A 12,968-nucleotide genomic window follows, 5' to 3' on the forward strand; every position below is an offset into this window, starting at 1 on the left:
ATCTGCTCTATTTAAGAAGTGTTTGTAGCTCTAGTCACTCAAACCGCAATGACACATACAATAATGAATTCTCCTGAGCAAAAATGCTGTTCAGTATCATAGCTTCTAAATGGAAACACACTATGCTACACATAAAGCAGCTAAGCGCAATGTTGAACAAGCAACTATTAATGACTGAACTTCTACAGATAATCAACAGCATACAGGAAAGTTATGACTGAAGTGATGAAGAAGACACAGAAAGATAGAATGTGATCTTCACACTGTTGGCGCTGAAGTTGCAGACAGCTTCCTGGAGAATATTCTACAATAATTGGAGACATGCAGTGCCAATGTAACATTTATAAAGCCATTGTGTGATAAAGCATGCTGCCGTTGTGCATCATCATTGTGACAGATAAAAATCTGGTCCATGTTTCATAATGACTGATACACGTACACACTCAAGGACTAAATTTTCTACAAAAATGAATGCATCTTTGGATGTAATGAAGTATGATTTCTGTGTATTTAAACTAAATTTAAGACACAGTCAATAACCTCGCACTTCCACTAATCTGTCATCCATACGTGCAAGGAACGGCCAAATTAACAAGAGTCTAGTGTATTGACCATTCCTCCTAGAACACCCTATATAATAGAATTAAAATATACAAAATTCCACAAGTGATCTAAGATAAAAGTGAAATACATGGCTTCAAGAATATTAAAAAAATTCTGTTTGAAAAGTGTTTTTACACTACCAAAGATAACCTAAAATGACATATAAATTATGTTGACATGTATGCTAATGGTCAACTCCTGTGATAAGTGATATTTTACAGTATGTTCAACAAAACAGTGAAATATGATGTACAAACATGTAACACAGTAAAGAAAATAATGTATGTATCCATTCACATGCTTGTAATTGTATACATTAATGTATTTATGAGTCCGCATTGTGTAAATTTATATGTAGATAACATCCATATAATTCATACTGTCTACTGCTAGATAAATAAATAAACACCAACAAAAATTCAGTATCCCATCAGAAATAAATAAGCACATCAGAAATAAATACGCACTGATCTCCACCAACAATGGCTCCTATTCTTCTTGGTGGTATTCTTACATCTTTTAAAAAAAACCAGTGAGGAACTTGGGTGTAGCTTTGGTTGATCATCTCATCTGAGCAGAAGCTACTGCCACTACATGCAGGGAGATTTACATTTGCTGTATGCCCTTAAAAAGTTTGGAACACATTTCCACAGAACATGAAGCTTAAACTTGTGCATTCACTCATTCTACTCAATCTCCAGTACTGTGATGCACTACAAAACAGCAAAAGTAGTGAGAACACTAGAGGGCTAGAACTAACCATGAATGCTTGTTAGTGCAGCATCTGACCAGCTTATAATGTCTGTAGACTGGGTGTAACCAAACATGTTATGTGATTACAGTAGGCTATGTTTACTTGATTGGCTCCTCCATGACCATACATACCAGTACCTCATGTTACAGGTTAAGCACCCTGTCATGCCATCATAAACAAAAAACAAGATCTCACTAAAATTAATAAATTTAGTAAGCTAGCTATCCCTGTCCATAAAACAAAAACATATGCAAACTTTTCTTCTTTTACTGCTGTCTGCCTCTGACACAAGATAGCCTACCCTGCAGTCTGCGCACAAATTCCAATTTTGCATGCTGAAGCACTTCCGTCGCAACCATTATCTTTCCCCAAAAATTATCTTGTATAGCCGTTTTCCTCTGTCATACAGTAAGTCAAGTACTCCCATTATCTCTTCTTTCTCCTTTCATTTCTCTTTTTTAACTCCATCAACAGTTCTATTACATGCACATAAATATAGTAGAAATAATCATAAGGGCCAATAACATGTTTATCTAGGATACTGTACCATCTCTGGCGTAACAAAGTTAGTAAAGCACATATCTTAGAATGCAGCGCTAACAACTGTTGCATATGGTGGAAAAATGTGGTCTGCTTCTTATGTCTACCACAATTCTTTATTTGGTGAGCTTTAATTACAATACAAAATTATTTGAAAAACTAAGAACAAAGTCCAAAACTAAAGCAAAAATTGACTAGCACACAAACAATGTATGCTCTATGTTTCCAGCTGACTGAATAAGAAATACCTTCGAGATCAAGGCTTTGTATGGAAAGTGCTTGGTTTTCTGATGCTAATTCTATGTTTTAAATACCGTTCGATAAATAGTAACTTACAGAAGGGAGGCTACAAAAGGAATAGACGTAGTGTGTATGTGGAAGGCTGTAATCTGTTAACATGAACACTTATTCATAGCCTTCAACTTTTTGTGCTATGCATAATGGTTTATACAAGTCCTGCTCTTATAATTATAAGACTACATACTCTTATACTTCTATGACTGTGAACTATACCTACCAGTTCACTGCACAATTTGGGGTGACAGTTATCAATGGGCATATACATCTATTTCTATATCAGTAAGCATATTGTTAATGGATAACACAGAAGCCCATAAAATCATGGGGATCTTATAGTTGAGCTTCCGGAGAAGACAATAACAGTTTCGATGACAGGAATATCATTCGTGGGATTCAGAAACATAAAAAGACAAATCACTTGTATGGTGCAGATAACTGCGTAGTGCGAAAATCAAAAGGCATTGTGCAACTCACGCAACACACAAAACTACATGTCACAGTTATCAGTATCCATTAAAATAAAAATTGTCTTACCAAGCGTCCCGCGCTTTTTTAGTTTCCGGACAAGCACAGCACGGTTTCAGTTTTTTCGTTTCAGCAGTAACATTTCCCGATTTTGACACCGGCGTCTCGCTCTCGGTTCCCATATTTTCAGATCAATCCCTTTACGAAAAAATGGAACAGAAAATATGTTTAGTTCTCTCAATGCATATATAAACTTGCAAAAAATACAGTTTAGTCAAAAATATAATCAAAAATGATTAGGTCCAACAAAAAAAACAAAATGCGCACCTCATCAAGTACCACTACAAAAGCCTTGTGAGCAGCTGGTACTCTTTTGTCATTAACGTTGGTAATTGAGCCACAATGTATCAGATCCCTTCAAAACTCACTAAACTACGTGTTACGTTGAACGAAAATGTGGACAACAAAATTATTTGTGTTGGATAGTCAAAAAATATTGATGCTCTGTCTAGAAATTTATCTTCAACATACGGAAGATCGCCGGTCACAAGGTACATAGGTATTAATATAACTACGAAAGAAGAGAAATTCTTTTAAAACTGTAGTATATGGTAATTTTCTATGAATAAGAGTATTAAGACGATGTTGTTGTTCTACTTTTGTACTTATATGTTGGTACTAAAATTAATGACGACGGTGGGATCGATTTGTAAATTTTGTGTTACATTGGCCATAAGATGTCATAATAGCTATGTTAGCGTGCCTATTGTTATCTCGGTGAGTATATTTCTGAAGAATCTGGTAAATGCCTCACAAGCTATTTTTAACTTAACGAAGGCTGTAATTTATACTGTATCTAATTTAGGAGGCAAAAATTTCAGTAGTTGCTGGGATTAACGTTTCATGAAGCGCGCATGCATGTCTTCGTGCTTGGAGTGTATGAAGCATGCTTTGAACGGCGGGATAGATGGAAGACATGGGTGCGCGTACTGCAGGTCTATCGTAATGCCGATGGTATTTGAGGCCGATATATTATGATTGTGCTTGTGTTTGGCGAAACTTGATGAAACTGTACGCGATGTTACCAATTAATTCAGAATGAAAAACGTAAGATTCTGATTTGTGGCGATTGGTAGGAGAGAATCAGCGTAGGTAAAGAAGTAAAATTTGTTTTCTGCATTAAAAGTTATTTTACACGGTGGTATTACGTTAATGTGTAAAGCTGTGTTGAATGGTATTGTTTGTGTATGCTGTAAGCTTAGACAAATTATTATGTACGTTTGAGAATAATTTGAATTTTGGTGTACTTGCATGAAAGTAATATTTAACAATTTTTTTTCACATTCACATATTTCTGTGTGTATAATGTTAGGATTAATTTAATCGTCACATGCCTTTAATCGGCCGTTTGAAATTCATTTTTGAAGCTCTAAGAAACATTGATTAAAAACTCTTAGTAGCTGACACTACAGATTCATTTTGGCATCAAACTGAAATCTATGTAAATAATGCAAGTAAAACACACAACTGCAATCCAGTGTATGTGGCAAATACCATCCCCAGAAAATCCTGTAATCCCAGCTGTTGTTATGTCAGATTTTACATAATAATTTATTAAACTAAGACGTGCAAAGGAAATACATTATTCCGTTTCGCAGTATCTTTCATTTGTGAAAGAGGATGGCTGGCAGAATGAAAGTTTGTGAAACATTAACTTTTTTTTACAAGTATGCTTTATTTGTACTTTGTGAATGGGCACTTGATTCAGTTTCTCAGAAAAATATCAGTGATTGCTGCATACAAATAAGTCAAGAAGAAGGCAACTACTTAAGATTACTTTGTTCAATTACTTTGCTATAACAGCTCTTGAGCCACAAATCTGACAGTTGCAATTAAATATTTTTCTTTCCACTCAGTAAGATCCTCTAGAGTAGTTTTGCACTTTCATGAAGTGAAGAAATTTTTGAGGAAGGAAACTTGAATCTGCCCCCCCCCCCCCCTCAAAAATCAACACACAGTTGAGTGGGGTAAATAAACCATAATTTAAGCATGATGGTCACATACTGATGGCACTACCTACTTATCACCTTTAAAAAATGCTAACTATTCACGCAAGATTTTTAAAGTGATTATATAAAAAGAACACTGGCAAGTGATTTAGAAAGCAGTCAGTGTAAGTTGGAAAACTCTCAAACTTGGAGCATGTTTTGTACTGTAAAAATCAGGATAACAGTAAACAGAAGCAAAGAGGAAGCACAGATAAACAATGAGATCAAAGTGTTTTGTGGCAAGAAGAAAGCAGTTGTTCATATGACAGGCTGTAATCAAAATAGATACTAAAATGACGACCACCCATATTGTAAGATCCAATCTGCTATTGTAATAAAAGAAACAAAGCCATTTTTTACATGAAATTAATCTTATATGGAGCATTATAAGTAGGAAACAAATTTATGGTAGATGAGAGGGAGCTGTGGTAGAAACGGCTCATGAAAATAATTATTTGAGTGATTTACTGTAGCAGTGTGTTTGCCACTGATATATTAGTTAAAACAAAATGACTCAAGGCAGTTTTAATCTTCAGCTTTCTAAAGATGGTAAAGTCTTTTGGTTATGATAGCTCTCTCAGTAAGAGAATTGAAACCTTGTGATGACTTAGTAGGTTAATCTTTGAGCTATTGAATGAGTCAAGAAACTATACCAGACTTAAATAATTGTTGTTGGTTGTTGTTATCTTTAGTCTGAAGGCTGTGTTGATGCTGCTCTCTATGCTGTACAGCCCTCTTCTTTGCTGAATAATTACGGTAACCTACATCTGTTTGATCCTGCTTCTGTATTCAGCCTTGATCTCCCTCTACAGTTTTAACTCCCTTCAGCAATGTTTTGTAGCACCACGTTACAAAAGCTTCATTGTCCTCTTGTCTGAACTGTGTATTGTCCAGTTTCACTTTCCGTACAGTACAAGGCTACACTCCAAAGAAACGGCTTCTGAAAACATTTCCTGACACTTAAATTTAAATATAATGTTAACAAATTTCTCTTCTTCTAAAACAATCTTCTTGTCATCGTCGCTCTACATTTTGTGCCCTCTCTACTTCAGCCATCCTATTTTGCTGCTCAAGCAGCAGAAGTCATCTATTACTGTTTCCTAATCTCAGCTTCATCTGATTTAATTAGATTTCATTCCATTACCATCATTTTGCTTTTGTTAGTGATCATCTTATATCCTCGTTTCAAGACACTGTCTATTCCATTCAACTGCCCTTCCAAGATCTTTGATGTCTTTAATAGAGTTGCAGTATCATCGACAAACTGCAAATTTTTATTTCTTTTGCCTGGTCTTTAATTCCCTTCAGCATTTCAAATACTGAAGAGAGAAAATAAGCACATGTCTTCTAGTCTATCCAAACTTATTTTAAAGTATTTTAGAATGGAGTACTAAACAACAAGAAAATTTACCTTCAGTGTGAATACATTTTTATAATTTGCATATTGAATGGCAAAGCAGCAGTCAACCTGACAGTTATTTGAACACAACAGTGCTCTACTCCACTCTATGTTGACCAGTAGGATATGATATGCCCTTTTATTTCATATTGAACTCCTATCATTGTCTTCCTCCTCTCACCCTGCCACCCTCACCCCCACCCACAAAGGTCAAAGTTGGAATTAAAACAGTGGTGCCAATTTTTTGTGACAGTTTTGTGGCTGAAATATTTTTTTAACAACTAAATTACACTATGGAGAAGTTACTTGTTACCGAGTGTATTGGCTGCAGCAGTTATTTGACTATTCTAGAACTTATTGACATGTTAACATGGCATAAAAACTTCTTGCATAATATTTATGCTTAATTTGATGTTTTATATGTATATAAATATTATCACCTCCTATTTTCTTACTTTTTGTTTTATTGGAAAGAACACATGTATTTGTACCGGAAAGGGTGTTTCTTGTTTTCGAGACCCTCCAGATAACACTAAAAAAATAACTTGAAAATATTATTACCAAACATACACAAACCATCATTTTAACAAGGGGGAGAAGAATAAAGAAGGAGAATGGACCATGCAGGTGCACTGGTGGGATAGAAAGTGTGTGTAGAACTGGATTGGGAGCAGGGAAGAGTATAGACAAATGGAGGACAGGGAATATTAAAGGTTGTGAAGGGAGGGAGGGTTACATTAGTGAAGTATATGTTGCTGGGAGAGGTCCCATCCGCACAATTCAGAAAAGCTGGTGTTGGTGAGATAATCCAGGCTGCGAAGCGGTTATCTATGTCAAGCACATCATTCTGATTAGCAGTCTCAGTAGCTGGGTAGTCCAGCTGTCTCCTGGCCATGATTTGACGATGGCCATTCACGTGGACAGACAGCTTGTTAGTGGTCATGCTCATGTAAACTGCAGCATAGTGGTTGCAGCTAAGTTGGTAGATATGCAGCTGCTTTCACATGTGATGCTGGCTTTCATGGGGTAGCACATGCATGTGACAGAAATGGAATAAATGCTAGTGGGAGGATGTATAGGAAGGTCTCGGATCTGTGTCAGCTGCGGGGATATGGGCCAAGGGGCAGACAGCAGGGTTGTAATAGGAAGAGAGAAGGATATTGTGTAAGTTGGGTAGGCAATGGTATACCACTACAGGAGGGGTGGGGAAGGTATTTCTCAATTCAGGGCATGACTAGAGATAGTCGAAATCCTGACGAAGGATGTGATTTAGTTGCTACAATCCTGGCTGGTGCTGAGTCATGAGGGGAATGCTCATTGTGGCCAGACAGAAGGCATGCTAGATGGCTAGGAAGACAATGCACGGGAGACATATTTCTGGACAAAGTGAGGAGGGCAATTTCGGTCTATGATGGCTGCAGTGAGACCTGCATATTTCAAAAGGGCCTGCTCATCACTACAGAAGCAATGATCACAGGTGCCTAGGTTGTGTGGAAGGATGTGCAGTGGGAGCAGCTGTTAAAGGAAGGTATGGTGGTGGCTAATAGATGTGATGTGGACAGAGGTACTGATTTAGCCATCGTTGACATGGAGACAGACGTCAAAGAAGGTGACGTGTTAGAATGAGGAGGATCACATGAAGTTAACGTGGATGGAGGTGTTTAGGTTCTGGAGGAACGTGGATAGTGTGTTCTCACACTTGATCCAGGTCATAAAGATGTCATCAATAAGCCCAAACTGGGGGAGTGGTTTGGGATTCTGTGTGTTTATGAAGGATTTTTTTAGATGGACCATGAATATCCTTCAAAGTAGAAGTAATTGAAGGTGAGGATATAGTTAGTCGGAGTTACCATGTAGAAGAAGGGTGTGCAGGGAATGGTGGGGGTGAAGAGGGAGATGCCCATGGGAGAGGTTCTGTGATAGACCTATGGATTTGCTCGCTCTCTCTCTCTCTCTCTCTCTCTCTCTCTCTCTCTCTCTCTCTCTCTCACGTACGTGCGCGTGCAATGAACTGTTCTTCATGCCAGACGGGTGCAGTATCTTCACTCCTTAATTGGTGGCCATCATACGAGCCCTTGGCCATGCTGCTTTTTGCACTGGCAAGATGCTTCTAATCTTCAGTGACAGATGCTTCTAATCTTCAGTGACTCTCTGAGCAGCCTTCAGGCTGTAGACCAATGCTGCCCTCATCACCCTTTAGTGACTACTATCCAGGATCATCTTTCTGACCTCTGTCAAGTTGGATCACCAGTTGTCTTTATTTGGGTGCCTGGACTTATTGGGATCTCAGGAAATGAATATGCCGACTGGTTAGCAAAATTGGGTACCAGTTTTGGAGAGGGGGGTAGAGGTGTTCCAAAACTAGACCTTCGGTTGACTCTATGCCATCAGTTGTTAGAGATCTGGAACTCAGAATTGTCCAGCCTGGACTCCCCAAACAAACTGATTGCAATAAGGGAGAGCACAACCTTGTGGCAGTCTTCCCTTCACACTTCTCGCAGGGAATCCACTGTCCTTTGTCTACATGTTGGTCATACTTGGCTGACCCATGATTGATGTGAACACCCACCTTACTGCTGATGTGGTGCCCACCTGACAGTGGCCCACATCCTGCTTTTTTTTTTTTAAACAGTCTTCCAGCTGGTTTGATGTGGCCCGCCACGAATTCCTCTCCTGTGCCAACCTCTTCATCTCAAGAGTAGCACATGCAACCTACGCCCTCGATTATTTGCTGGATGTATCTAAATCTCTGTCTTCCGCTTCCTCTACAGTTTTTTCTTCTACACTCCCTCTAGTACCATGGAAGTTATTCCATGATGTCTTAACAAGTGTCCTATCATACTGTCCCTTCTTGTTTTCAATGTTTTCCACATATTCCTTTCCTCTCTGATTCTGCACAGTACCACCTCATTCCTTACCTTATCAATCCACTTAATTTTCAAGATTTGTCTCTAGCAGCACTTCTCAAAACTTTTAGATTCTCTTGTGTTCCAGTTTTTCCACAGTCTGTGTTTCACTATCTCAAAATGCTGTGCTCCAAACGTACATTCTCAGAAATTTCTTCCTCAAATTAAGATCTATTTTTGATACTAGTAGACATCTCTTGGTAAGGAATGCCCATTTTGCCAGTGCTAGTCTGCTTTTGATGTCCTCCTTGCTCCATCAGTCATTGGTTATTTTGTTTACTAGGTACCAGAATCCCTTAACTTCATCTACTTCATGACCATCAATCCTGATGTTAAGTTTCTTGCTTCTCTCATTTCTGCTACTTCTCGTTACTTTTATCTCTCTTCATTTGCTCTCAATCCATATTCTGTACTCATTAGTGTGTCCATTCCATTCAGCAGATCATGTAATTCTTCTCCACTTTCACTCAAGATAGCAATGTCATCAGCAAATCGTGTCATTGATCTCCTTTCACCTTGAATTTTAATTCCACTCCTTACCCTTTCTTTTATTTCCATAATTACTTTTTCGATGTACAGATCGAACAGTAGGGATGAAGACTGCATCCCTGTCTTACACCATTTTTAATCCAAGCACTTCGTTCTTGGTCGTCTACTCTCATTATTCGCTTTTGGCTCTTGTACATATTGTATATTACTTACCCCTATTTTCTCAGAACTCCGAACATCTTGCACCATATTACACTGTTAAGGGACTCCGGAACGCCCTACACTTGCAATGTTAAAATAACGCTTATAAATTACATCTTTCCTCACAAAGTATTTGAGGTAGGAAGTTTAACTTTTTACAGATTATTTATTGGAATATGGGCTACAACTTAACACAGGGATTTTACAAAATTTTAGTTCAGTTATTAAAGATGATTTTTTTTCAATTGTAATGAAAATTCACAACATTTTTTTGCAATTTTTTATTTATATATTCAAAACTATACAGTTTTTTGGAAAAAGGCTGTGTTAAATTATGCAGAAGGTACTGTGTAACATTTACTGAAAGTTTGAAACAAATATGTTTGGAAGATCCTTAGAAAACATGTAATTAGTGTGAGAAAATAAAAGTTTTGGGAATCAAGCGACAAAGATTGGATTAACTTTTTAGTGCATTCCAGGCCCATAGGATGGATTATCTTCATCCTCTGCAAACTCCTCCTCCAACTTCCTCTTGTTCCTCCTCCTGTTTACTCTTGCTTGTATTTCTAGACTCTTTACAGCCCTGTCTGCAGCCCGAAGGTGTTCCTTGTCTAAAGCAAGCATCACTCGTTGTTGTGTTCGTAGATTTTGCTACCATTTTCTTCAGTTGCAGTTACTGCAACACTGTTCCAAAAGGTGGTCATGTATGAAAACTTATCACATTTCAGTTGTATTTCACTAGCAAGTCCTACGTGCTTTATTATGGAGAGTTCCAGACCAACTTCACTACAATGAATACATCTTACACAGTTTGAGAAAATTCCTTTGAGAACCGACATATCAAATATTTCATTCACATCCGATTCGCCCATAAAACATTCATAGTTTTCACTCATTGAACCAAGCTTCTTCTGTGAAGTATTTTCTTTCCCACTTTGACTGCTATGGGCAGGTGTACTTGAGAGGTTAGGTTCACTCACTTGGTTATTGTCTTTATTGTTTACAGTAATAACACATACCTTTGGCTTTCCAACATTTCTCCTTTTCTTAAAAGCCTTCAGAGGATTTCTAATAACTTTACTTTTACTCATTATTATACTTCAACAAAACAGAGACTCAAGAAACAGAATTAATTACGAATATTTTCGAGATAACGACAGAGTAAATAAACATGAAACAATCGACAATCACACCAGCGATATATATTGAACCATCACAGGTTAGCCACAACACATACTTTATCTCACATCACTAAAATGTACCTGATGAACACGGACGTTAATAATAACACCATTTGACAGCAGTTTAACAGCGCCACAGTGGGTCACGCCCACGTAGAACACATTTCAAAAAAAATTTAAAAATAGTTGTAGTCTTCGGAATTGAATAAATTATATATCTATTAAAAGGTAATAGTCTGCAGATTCAGAAAACGCAAAAAAGTATAAATTGAACTTTTCATGATTTTTGAGCCTTTCCGGAACCCCTTAAAAGCTTCTTCCAGGTCACAAATCCAATGAACATGTCTTGATTTTTCTTTAGTCTTGCTTACATTATCAACTGTAACATAAGAATTGATCCTGTGGCACCTTAACATTTCCTAAAGCCAAACTGTTCGTCATCTAACACATCCTCAGTTTTCTTCTCCATACTTTTGTATGTTATACTTGTCAGTAACTTGGATGCACGAGCTGATTGTGCAATAATACCTGCACTTGTCAGCACTCGCAGCCTTCGGAATTGTGTGGATGATATTTTTCAGAATGTCAAATGGTATGTCGCCAGACTCGTATATTCTACACACCAACATGAATAGTTGTTTTGTTGTCACTTTCCCCAATAATTTTAGAAATTGTGATGGATTATTATCTATCCCTTCTCTTTTAAATTCTGATTCTAGTGCTGGATACCCTATCTCCTTTAAATCGACACTGGTTTTGTCTTCTATCACATCAGACACATCTGCATCCTCATAGAGGTGTTCAGTGTACTCTTTCCACCTATCTGATGTGTCCTCTGCACGTAACAGTGGAATTCCTGTTGCACTCGTAATGTTACCACCTTGCTTTTAATTTCACCGAAGGTTATTTTGATGTTACTATATGCTGAGTCAGTCCTTCCGACGATCATATCTTTTTTGATTTCTTCACATTTTTTGTGTTGACATTTCGTCTTAGCTTCCCAGCACTTAGTTATTTCATTCCTCACTGATTTGTGTTTCTGTATTCCTGAATTTCTCTGAACATTTTTGCTTTCGTCGGTCAAATTTGGCTCCTTCGCAGCGATATCTTAAACTTCCGGACACACTATCTCTGGTGTTAGCAGATGACATCAAAGTGGCTGAACTGGTTTTATAACAACAAAAACAATCAATTATTGACAAAATTATTTAATTGCATAGATGAAAAATCTACTCACCAATCGGTGGCAGAACACACACATAAAGAACAGTTGTATTTGGCTAGCTTTCGGAGCCTGTGGATCCTCCTTCAAGCAGAAGGGTTGAAGGGAAAGGAAGAGGGGTGAAGGAAAAGGACTGGAGACGTGTAGAACCTGCGGTTCTGGGTGACTTTCCTGAAATCTACCCCTTTTCCTATACCTCTCCAGTCCTTTTCCTTCACCCCTCTTCCTTTCCATTCAACCCTTTCACCTGAAGGAGAAGCCACTGGCTCCAAAAGTTGCCAGTGACAACTGTCTTTTGTGTGTGTTCTGCCGTTGCTTTTTCCTATCCAATTAAATAATTTTGAACTGGTTTTATGTTTCACTTGCGAAAGTGGTTTCTCGAGGTGGAGCACTTTGGCCTCATTGACCACATGAGGGGTTGGAAGGGCACCCCTCACTTGGTCTGGCCCGGGAGACCCATGGCGACTCTTGCATGGTTGTTTGGCCTGGCCTCTACAATTCCCACCTTTTTATTCTCCTTAGTCCCTTATGTTTGTCATTTTTAGTGTTTTGTCTTTCATAAAATTTTATCATATCTGTGCTGATAATTTTCTTGGGGTAATGAATGGTGAGGTAGTGCTGGTTGGATGCAGAGGGTGCATCTCTCACCGCATACTGTGCCTCCCAAGTGCTTTCTGAGTGGAGTGGCTCGCCCACCTTACCCCTCTCACTCCCCTCCTACTTCTCCTTGATTTTATCTCTGTCTTACTGTATCTTGGTTACAGTCAGGCTTCCCTGGATTTGCCTTTTGTGTCCCTCTGAGGATTATTCTTGGTTCGATACATATAGGATGAAAGGACAGATGATCTCACAGTTTGGTC

The 12,968-nt window shown here is 38.1% G+C and overlaps 1 protein-coding gene and 1 long non-coding RNA gene across 7 annotated transcripts in view; one reads left to right on the forward strand and one right to left on the reverse strand.

Annotated features, from left to right (window-relative positions):
* The window catches only part of LOC126458061 (uncharacterized), a 40,532-nt gene extending 37,549 nt beyond the window's left edge, over window positions 1-2,983 (reverse strand). Inside the window, exon 1 of the long non-coding RNA XR_007585570.1 lies at window positions 2,732-2,983. This is a non-coding gene — a long non-coding RNA (uncharacterized LOC126458061). The remainder of the gene's footprint in view (window positions 1-2,731) is intronic.
* The window catches only part of LOC126458060 (tubulin monoglutamylase TTLL4-like), a 255,365-nt gene continuing 245,377 nt past the window's right edge, over window positions 2,981-12,968 (forward strand). For 2 of the 6 annotated variants that reach the window (XM_050094857.1, XM_050094861.1), the window contains exon 1: window positions 2,984-3,213. The gene's annotated coding sequence lies outside the window, so the exon portion shown is untranslated. Of the gene's footprint in view, window positions 3,214-3,350; window positions 3,440-3,596; window positions 3,815-12,968 lie in introns of those variants that run through there. The other 4 variants (XR_007585569.1, XM_050094858.1, XM_050094859.1 and 1 more) reach the window with 4 other exon arrangements.

The sequence above is a fragment of the Schistocerca serialis genome, chromosome 2 (genome assembly GCF_023864345.2).
Source record: "Schistocerca serialis cubense isolate TAMUIC-IGC-003099 chromosome 2, iqSchSeri2.2, whole genome shotgun sequence".
Classification (NCBI taxonomy): domain Eukaryota; kingdom Metazoa; phylum Arthropoda; class Insecta; order Orthoptera; family Acrididae; genus Schistocerca; species Schistocerca serialis.